We start from the raw sequence: 9255 nt of genomic DNA on the forward strand, positions 1-9255 counted from the left end.
CCAACATGCATTTCGCCAAGCCAGCTTATTTGCATATATTGTAGACAGCATCTATTTCAAAGATTAAGGTTTACTTTCAACAATAATAGACACATATATAAATAATAAAACTATATAAGTTAGTCAAATTTCTAATAATATTTTTTTTTAAGTTATTAAGGTAGTTTAATTTAGCTCTCCGTTATATATATAAGTATGTGTGACAGTGTGATATGACTAATACTGCAGTATCAAGGTATGCCTTAAACTAATGAGTAAGGAAAATAATGAGCTGGGGTGATGCCTGGTTCCTCACTCTACATGTGAGAAGAATTTTTGCCCGGGTATAGGTTGTTGTTCTGTGGAGGATCTGCCTACTTTGTGGAACCTTCAGGTGCTGTGATCTGCCCGATCCTTGTTTAAGTTGTATATAATAATAGATATGTGATATTCTTCTAAAGTGGTGGTTCCCAAGCTGGTTGGCTTGGGTTCAATCATCTAGGATCACATCAAACTATTTATGGTCAATATAATAGGCAAAACCAGTATTGGTGACTTCTGATCATAAAATATGTGCACAACCAGAAGTGAATCCCGCCCCTCACCATATAACTAAACCTTTGGATGCGGTAAACACATATTTAACATTTTCTATGTTTCCTATGTTTAGCTTAGGGGAGCTATAAAAGCATATTCTATTAGTCAAGGTTGCCATGATTCCAAAAAGATTAGGATCCACTCTTTTAAGGTTATGGTGTGAATAAGTACTTTGGTTTGCAATTGTAAAAGCCAATTGCTGTTAAAACATTCAATATATAAAGATTCCTTTGCAAAGACGTAAATACAAATGAATCCTGATTGGTAAACTGCTGATCAAACCGTTTGCCCAGCCTTAGTAGAGTCAAATGATAATACAGCGCTCAAGGCTGAATGTATGTATGTCAGGGTGCACAAAATATGATTGCAGGACAATGTGAGGTCAAATAACTTCACAAATGTATGCACAGGGTCAAATATACTGGACATACAAATGGGTACACAGGCTAACAATGTATAGTCTTTCGAGTATAATGTTGAACGTTGGGAAAGTCAAGGCATAACTAATACAAATGTCTGTAATGGAGTCCATCATGGACCTTTGTCTTTTTTGTACATCCTGACAATTTTTATGCCAATCGTCCGGTTTTAACACACATTGGCTGGAAATTGAAACTATCACAATCCAGACGCATGCTTCTGCAGATTTTTTGATGCATCTTCTGATCTTACTTGCTGCATGAAAGATCCATAGGAATGCACATCAGATCTTAAGATAAATCTTTTGTCAAAATGTGCTTGTCTGAAATCTTTTGTCCAGGACAGTGAAAAGATATTAAGGGAAATTTATGCGCACATCTTAAGATCACTGATATTTCTAGTGGGCACCTTAAAGAGTCAACTGTTATAGAGGTAATTTCCCAACATGCATTTCGCCAAGCCAGCTTATTTGCATATATTGTAGACAGCATCTATTTCAAAGATTAAGGTTTACTTTCAACAATAATAGACACATATATAAATAATAAAACTATATAAGTTAGTCAAATTTCTAATAATATTTTTTTTAAGTTATTAAGGTAGTTTAATTTAGCTCTCCTTTATATATATAACTATGTGTGACAGTGTGATATGACTAATACTGCAGTATCAAGGTATGCCTTAAACTAATGAGTAAGGAAAATAATGAGCTGGGGTGATGCCTGGTTCCTCACTCTACATGTGAGAAGAATTTTTGCCTGGGTATAGGTTGTTGTTCTGTGGAGGATCTGCCTACTTTGTGGAACCTTCAGGTGCTGTGATCTGCCCGATCCTTGTTTAAGTTGTATATAATAATAGATATGTGATATTCTTCTAAAGTGGTGGTTCCCAAGCTGGTTGGCTTGGGTTCAATCATCTAGGATCACTTCAAACTATTTATGGTCAATATAATAGGCAAAACCAGTATTGGTGACTTCTGATCATAAAATATGTGCACAACCAGAAGTGAATCCCGCCCCTCACCATATAACTAAACCTTTGGATGCGGTAAACACATATTTAACATTTTCTATGTTTCCTATGTTTAGCTTAGGGGAGCTATAAAAGCATATTCTATTAGTCAAGGTTGCCATGATTCCAAAAAGATTAGGATCCACTCTTTTAAGGTTATGGTGTGAATAAGTACTTTGGTTTGCAATTGTAAAAGCCAATTGCTGTTAAAACATTCAATATATAAAGATTCCTTTGCAAAGACGTAAATACAAATGAATCCTGATTGGTAAACTGCTGATCAAACCGTTTGCCCAGCCTTAGTAGAGTCAAATGATAATACAGCGCTCAAGGCTGAATGTATGTATGTCAGGGTGCACAAAATATGATTGCAGGACAATGTGAGGTCAAATAACTTCACAAATGTATGCACAGGGTCAAATATACTGGACATACAAATGGGTACACAGGCTAACAATGTATAGTCTTTCGAGTATAATGTTGAACGTTGGGAAAGTCAAGGCATAACTAATAGAAATGTCTGTAATGGAGCCCATCATGGACCTTTGTCTTTTTTGTACATCCTGACAATTTTTATGCCAATCGTCCGGTTTTAACACACATTGGCTTGAAATTGAAACTATCACAATCCAGACGCATGCTTCTGCAGATTTTTTGATGCATCTTCTGATCTTACTTGCTGCATGAAAGATCCATAGGAATGCACATCAGATCTTAAGATAAATCTTTTGTCAAAATGTGCTTGTCTGAAATCTTTTGTCCAGGACAGTGAAAAGATTTTAAGGGAAATTTATGCGCACATCTTAAGATCACTGATATTTCTAGTGGGCACCTTAAAGAGTCAACTGTTATAGAGGTAATTTCCCAACATGCATTTCGCCAAGCCAGCTTATTTGCATATATTGTAGACAGCATCTATTTCAAAGATTAAGGTTTACTTTCAACAATAATAGACACATATATAAATAATAAAACTATATAAGTTAGTCAAATTTCTAATAATATATTTTTTTAAGTTATTAAGGTAGTTTAATTTAGCTCTCCGTTATATATATAAGTATGTGTGACAGTGTGATATGACTAATACTGCAGTAGCAAGGTGTGCCTTAAACTAATGAGTAAGGAAAATAATGAGCTGGGGTGACGCCTGGTTCCTCACTCTACATGTGAGAAGAATTTTTGCCCGGGTATAGGTTGTTGTTCTGTGGAGGATCTGCCTACTTTGTGGAACCTTCAGGTGCTGTGATCTGCCCGATCCTTGTTTAAGTTGTATATAATAATAGATATGTGATGTTCTTCTAAAGTGGTGGTTCCCAAGCTGGTTGGCTTGGGTTCAATCATCTAGGATCACTTCAAACTATTTATGGTCAATATAATAGGCAAAACCAGTATTGGTGACTTCTGATCATAAAATATGTGCACAACCAGAAGTGAATCCCGCCCCTCACCATATAACTAAACCTTTGGATGAGGTAAACACATATTTAACATTTTCTATATTTCCTATGTTTAGCTTAGTGGAGCTATAAAAGCATATTCTATTAGTCAAGGGAGCCATGATTCCAAAAAGATTAGGATCCACTCTTTTAAGGTTATGGTGTGAATAAGTACTTTGGTTTGCAATTGTAAAAGCCAATTGCTGTTAAAACATTCAATATATAAAGATTCCTTTGCAAAGACGTAAATACAAATGAATCCTGATTGGTAAACTGCTGATCAAACCGTTTGCCCAGCCTTAGTAGAGTCAAATGATAATACAGCGCTCAACGCTGAATGTATGTATGTCAGGGTGCACAAAATATGATTGCAGGACAATGTGAGGTCAAATAACTTCACAAATGTATGCACAGGGTCAAATATACTGGACATACAAATGGGTACACAGGCTAACAATGTATAGTCTTTCGAGTATAATGTTGAATGTTGGGTAAGTCAAGGCATAACTAATACAAATGTCTGTAATGGAGTCCATCATGGACCTTTGTCTTTTTTGTACATCCTGACAATTTTTATGCCAATCGTCCGGTTTTAACCCCTTCCTGACAGAGCCAATTTTTGCGTTCCTGACAGAGCCCTTTTTTTCAAATCTGACAGGTATCACTTAAGTGGGGATAACTTTTTTTTGCTTTTACTTATCCCAGTGATTTTGAGATTGTTTTTTCGTGACACATTGTACTTCAAGTTAGTGGTAAATTTTCGTCGATACAGTCTGTGTTTTTTTGTGAAAAATACCAAAATGTCGGAAAAAAATGGAAAATTTAGCAATTTGCAAAATGTTAAATTTTCTGCTTGTGAGACAAATAATCATACCACTCAAAATAGTTAATAACTAACATAGACCATATGTCTACTTTATGTTTCCATCATTATTTCAACTTCCTTTTAATTTTTTTGGACACTAGGAGGCTTACAATATGAATAGCACATTTTCAAATTTTCAAGAAAATTTCAAACACTGATTTTTTTAGGGACCAGTTCAGTTCTGATGTGACTTTGAGGGACTTGTATGTGAGACACCCCCATAAATGATGCCATTTCAAAAACTGCACCCCTCACAGTATTCAAAACAGCATTTTGGAAGTTTGTTAACCCTTTAGGTGTTTCACAGGAATTAAAACAAAGTGTAGGTGAAATTTCAAAATTTCATTTTTTTGCAGATTTGCAATTTTAATACATTTTTCTAAGGAACACAGTACATTTTACTAGAGAAATGTGACTAAAAATTGATTCCCCCAATTCTTTTGTTTTCATAAATATCCTATATGTGGCCCTAGTGTGCACATTGACCAAACCACAGGCTTCATAATAGAAGGAGCACCTACTTGATTTTGGAGCCTCCTTTTTATGAGATTATTTTTTAGGCACCATGTAGGTTTCTAGGCACCATAAGATGCTAAAAGTTAGGAACCTCCCCCACAAGTGACCCCATTTTGCAAACTACACCCTTCAGGGAATTCATCTAGGGGTATAGTGTACATTTCAAACCCCCAGGGGTTTCACCAATTTTGATACAGCTGGGCTGTGAAAATGAAAAAATTTAATTTTTCATTTTCACAGCTCAGTTGTATCAAAATTGGTGAAACCCCTGGGGGTTTGAAATGTACACTATACCCCTAGATGAATTCCCTAAAGGGTGTAGTTTGCAAAATGGGGTCACTTGTGGGGGGTTCCACTGTATGGGTGCTTCAGGGGTCATTCAACCAGAATCTGTGCTGCAAAATCCAAAAATCACTCCTTCCCTTCTGAGTCCTGCCATGCACCCAAATGGTATTTTTTGGTCACATGTGAGGCATTGCCGTACTCGGGAGAAATTGGGGCACAGATTTTGGGGTGCTTTGTCTCCTTCATTCCTTGTGAAAATGAAAAATTTGGAGCCAGAACTGCATTTTTGTGTAAAAAAATGTAATTTTTTACACAAAAATGCATTTCTGGCTCAAAATTTTTCATTTTCACAAGGAATGAAGGAGACAAAGCACCCCAAAATCTGTGCCCCAATTTCTCCCGAGTACTGCAATGCCTCACATGTGACCAAAAAATACCATTTGGGTGCATGGCAGGACTCAGAAGGGAAGGAGTGATATTTGGTGGTGGAATGAATGGTGGGTGCTATGTCGCATTAGCAAGACCCCCGAAGCACCAATACAGTGGAACCCCCCCACATGTGACCCCATTTTGCTCACCAGCTTTGGGAGGGGGGCTGGCGCTGCGGCTGGTGGGGGGGTGGGAGGGGTGCTGGCACTGCGGCAGCCGGGTGGGTGGGAGGGGGGGCTGCCGGGTGGGAGGGGGGGGGGGCTGGCGATCGGTGGTGATCGGTGCTGTACTTAACAGCACCGATCACCACCGATCACTGTGTTACCGAGCGGCTTAGCCGCCGGTAACACAGAAAACGCTGTGATTGGCTGTTCACATTTGAACAGCCAATCACAGCGATCGCTGATTGGGAATCAGGGACAGCAGACATCTCCAAACTGTCACCGCGTCTATAGACGCGGTGACAGTTAAAACCATGACGTATATATACGTCTCCGGTCGGGAAGTACCTCCCGACCATGACGTATATATACGTCATATGTCGGGAATATCTTTCTATCTATCTGTCTATATATATATATATATATATATATATATATATATATATATATATAGATAGATAGATAGATAGATAGATAGATATATATATATGTGTATATATTATATATATATATATATATATATATATATATGTGTGTATATATATATAGACATATATATATGTGTCTATATATATATATATATATATATACACACACATATATATATATATATACACATATATATATATATATATATATATATATACACATATATATATGTCTATATACACACATATACACACACATATATATATATATATATAATTCAGTGTGTCTTTTTTTTTTTTTTTTACTTTTACAGCAGCTCATGCTGCTGCTGCTGCTGCTGAGCCTGGCGGGGGGGGGGGGGGGGGGCGGGAGGGGGAGCGCTGCGTGCGCTCAGCGCTTCCCCTAGTGAGGACCTGCCGGGCTGCCGGGTGAGTGGGTGGGGGGGCTCCTGCTCATCGGTGGTGATCGGTGCTGTATTTAACAGCACCGATCACCACCGTTTTCTGTGTTACCGAGCGGCTTAGCCGCCGGTAACACAGGAAACGCTGTGAATGGCTGTTCAGATTTGAACAGCCAATCACAGCGATCGCCGACCGGGGGGGGCATCCCTGCCCCCCCTGGGCGGCGAGGGGGGATGTCTGCTGTCAGGGACAGCAGACATCTCCAAACTGTCACCGCGTCTATAGACGCGGTGACAGTTAGAACTCATGACGTACATTTACGCCATGTGTCGGGAAGTCCTTCCCGACCATGACGTAAATGTACGTCAAATGTCGGGAAGGGGTTAACACACATTGGCATTTTTAACACAACAATGACAAGGCTTCCCTATTTATTTTTATATATATATATGTATATCTCCTATATATTTGGCTACATCTGTCACTCAAAGTGGGTGTCTGTGTCTATAACGCTCTGTTCCTGGACTTTCCTCTTAATGGCCCTTATTCTGAATCGGACGGTACGGCCCGCGTGCGGCCGTACCGCCGATGTTTTTAGTCTGCACATGCGCAGAGGTCAATCTGCGCATGTGCAGCCCCATTCGCCGCAGACGTATTTCGTCCGCCGCAAAGGGGGCGTATAGGGGCGTGAGGGGCTTCATACCCTCATTTCCCTATGTATACGCCCCGCGTTTCATGGGCGTTCCCATGCAAACGCGGGGCGTATGCATGCTAATCAGGGTATGACGCCACTGATGGGGGCGGAAAGCTGACGTCGGCGGATGTCAGCTCTCAGCCCCCATACAAGCTATCACACGGACGATTGTCCGTGTGGTCTCAGCTTGCGGGAGCTGCTGTGGCGTGCGGCCCTGTCTTCGATGGTCGACGACCATCGAATGCAGGGGGCAGCTCCCACCATGGTGGAGGCGTACGCCCCACCATTTTTATGCGGATCGCCAGCCGTCCGTGTACGGACGGCCGTGGCGATCCATCTCGTGGGCGGGGATTGGTTTGTGCGGCCGGAGCACCGTGTGCGGCTCCGGCCGCACCAACCAGAATAAGGGCCAATGTGTGATTGCCTTCATCTGTGCTGAACACCTTTCTGAGAAATTAACCTGTTTAAAACAGGTGATGGCAATCATACATTAAGGGGAAGTCTAGAAACAGAGCATTGTGTCCCTCCTGGAGAGGGTCATGTTGGGAGGTATGTGACAGAGAACCAGCCCAGTGAGCCCACAGACAGTGCCAGACACCCACTGCCTTCCCATGTTGCCCAGCACTGCTACTCCACAGCCACCAGGTGAGCGCCCCCCTCCCGCGATTTGCGGCAAAAAACCCCCCCCCCGTGCGCCCCCCTCCCGCGATTTGCAGCAAAAATACCCGCTCCCCCGCGACCCCCCCTACCGCGATTCGCAGCAAAAACACCCCCGCGACCCCCCCTCCCGCGATTCGCTGCAAAAAGAACCCCCCCACGACCCCTCCCGCAATTCGCGGCATAACCACCACCCCGCGCCCCCCCCTCCCGCGAATCGCTGTAAACCCTCCCCCCTGACCCCCCCCCCGATTCGCGGAAAAAACACCCCCCCCGCGACCTCCCTCCCGCGATTCGCGGCAAAAAGGACCCCCCCGCGACCCCTCCTTGCACGATTGGCGGCACCCCCCCTGCGACCCCCCTCCCGCGATTCGCGGCACCCCCCCCCCGCAATTCGCAGCAGCCCCAGGATTAAATGGCATATGCAAAACACTGACATGGCTATGGTCGACAATGAAAAAGGTTGACATGAGTTTTTGAAGATTTATTTTTAATTTTTTTAATTTTTTCATATTCATTGTCATGTGTCGACATGGACACCAATGAAGTGGCACACTTATGTCAACATTTACATGTGTTGACCTTTCTGTGTTGATTTTTTCTTGTGGTGATTCGCGTCACACCCCCCGCAACCCCCCCTCCCGCGATTCGTGGCACCCCCCGTGACCCCCCACCTCCCGCAAATCGCGGCAACCCCCCACCGGAACCCCTGTGAACCCCGCCCCCCTGCGATTCGCGGCACCCACCCCCGCGACCCCCCCTCCCGCAATTCGCGGCACCCCCCCGTGATTCGCGGCAGCTCCAGAAATAAATTGCACATGGAAAACACTGACATGGCTATGGTCGACAATGAAAAAGGTTGACATGAGTTTTTGAAGTTTTTTTGTCATTTTTTGAATATTTTCATATTCATTCTCATGTGTCGACATGGACACCAATGAAGTGCCACACTTATGTCAACATATACATGTGCTGACCTTTCTGTGTTGATTTTTTTCTTGTGGCGATTCGCGTCACACCCCCCGCAACCCCCCCTCCGGCGATTCGCGGAACCCCCCACCGGAACCCCCATGAACCCCGCTCTCCCGCGATTTGCGGCAGCCCCAGGATTAAATGGCACATGCAAAACACTGGCACGGCTATGGTCGACAATGAAAAAGGTTGACATGAGTTTTTGAAGATTTATTTCATTTTTTGAATGTTTTCATATTCATTGTCATGTGTCAACATGGACACCAATGAAGTGGCACAGTTATGTCAACATTTACATGTGTTGACCTTTCTGTGTTGAGTTTTTCTTGTGGCGATTCGCGTCACACACCCCCGCAAACCCCCCTCCCGCGATTCGCGGCACCCCCCGTGACCCCCCACCTCC

At 42.6% G+C, this 9255-nt stretch overlaps 3 non-coding genes across 3 annotated transcripts; all 3 read left to right on the plus strand.

Moving 5' to 3' along the window:
- Positions 1-237: 237 nt before the first annotated feature.
- LOC146029999 (U12 minor spliceosomal RNA) lies at positions 238-390 on the plus strand. The gene has a single exon (XR_014455517.1). It is a non-coding gene; the product is annotated as a U12 minor spliceosomal RNA (small nuclear RNA).
- A 1282-nt stretch (positions 391-1672) lies between these two features.
- LOC146030003 (U12 minor spliceosomal RNA) lies at positions 1673-1825 on the plus strand. The gene has a single exon (XR_014455521.1). It is a non-coding gene; the product is annotated as a U12 minor spliceosomal RNA (small nuclear RNA).
- Positions 1826-3108: 1283 nt separating this feature from the next.
- On the plus strand, positions 3109-3261 carry LOC146029988 (U12 minor spliceosomal RNA). The gene has a single exon (XR_014455507.1). It is a non-coding gene; the product is annotated as a U12 minor spliceosomal RNA (small nuclear RNA).
- Positions 3262-9255: the final 5994 nt, after the last annotated feature.

Source organism: Crinia signifera, chromosome 8, assembly GCF_055691185.1.
Source record: "Crinia signifera chromosome 8, ASM5569118v1, whole genome shotgun sequence".
In the NCBI taxonomy this organism is placed as follows: domain Eukaryota; kingdom Metazoa; phylum Chordata; class Amphibia; order Anura; family Myobatrachidae; genus Crinia; species Crinia signifera.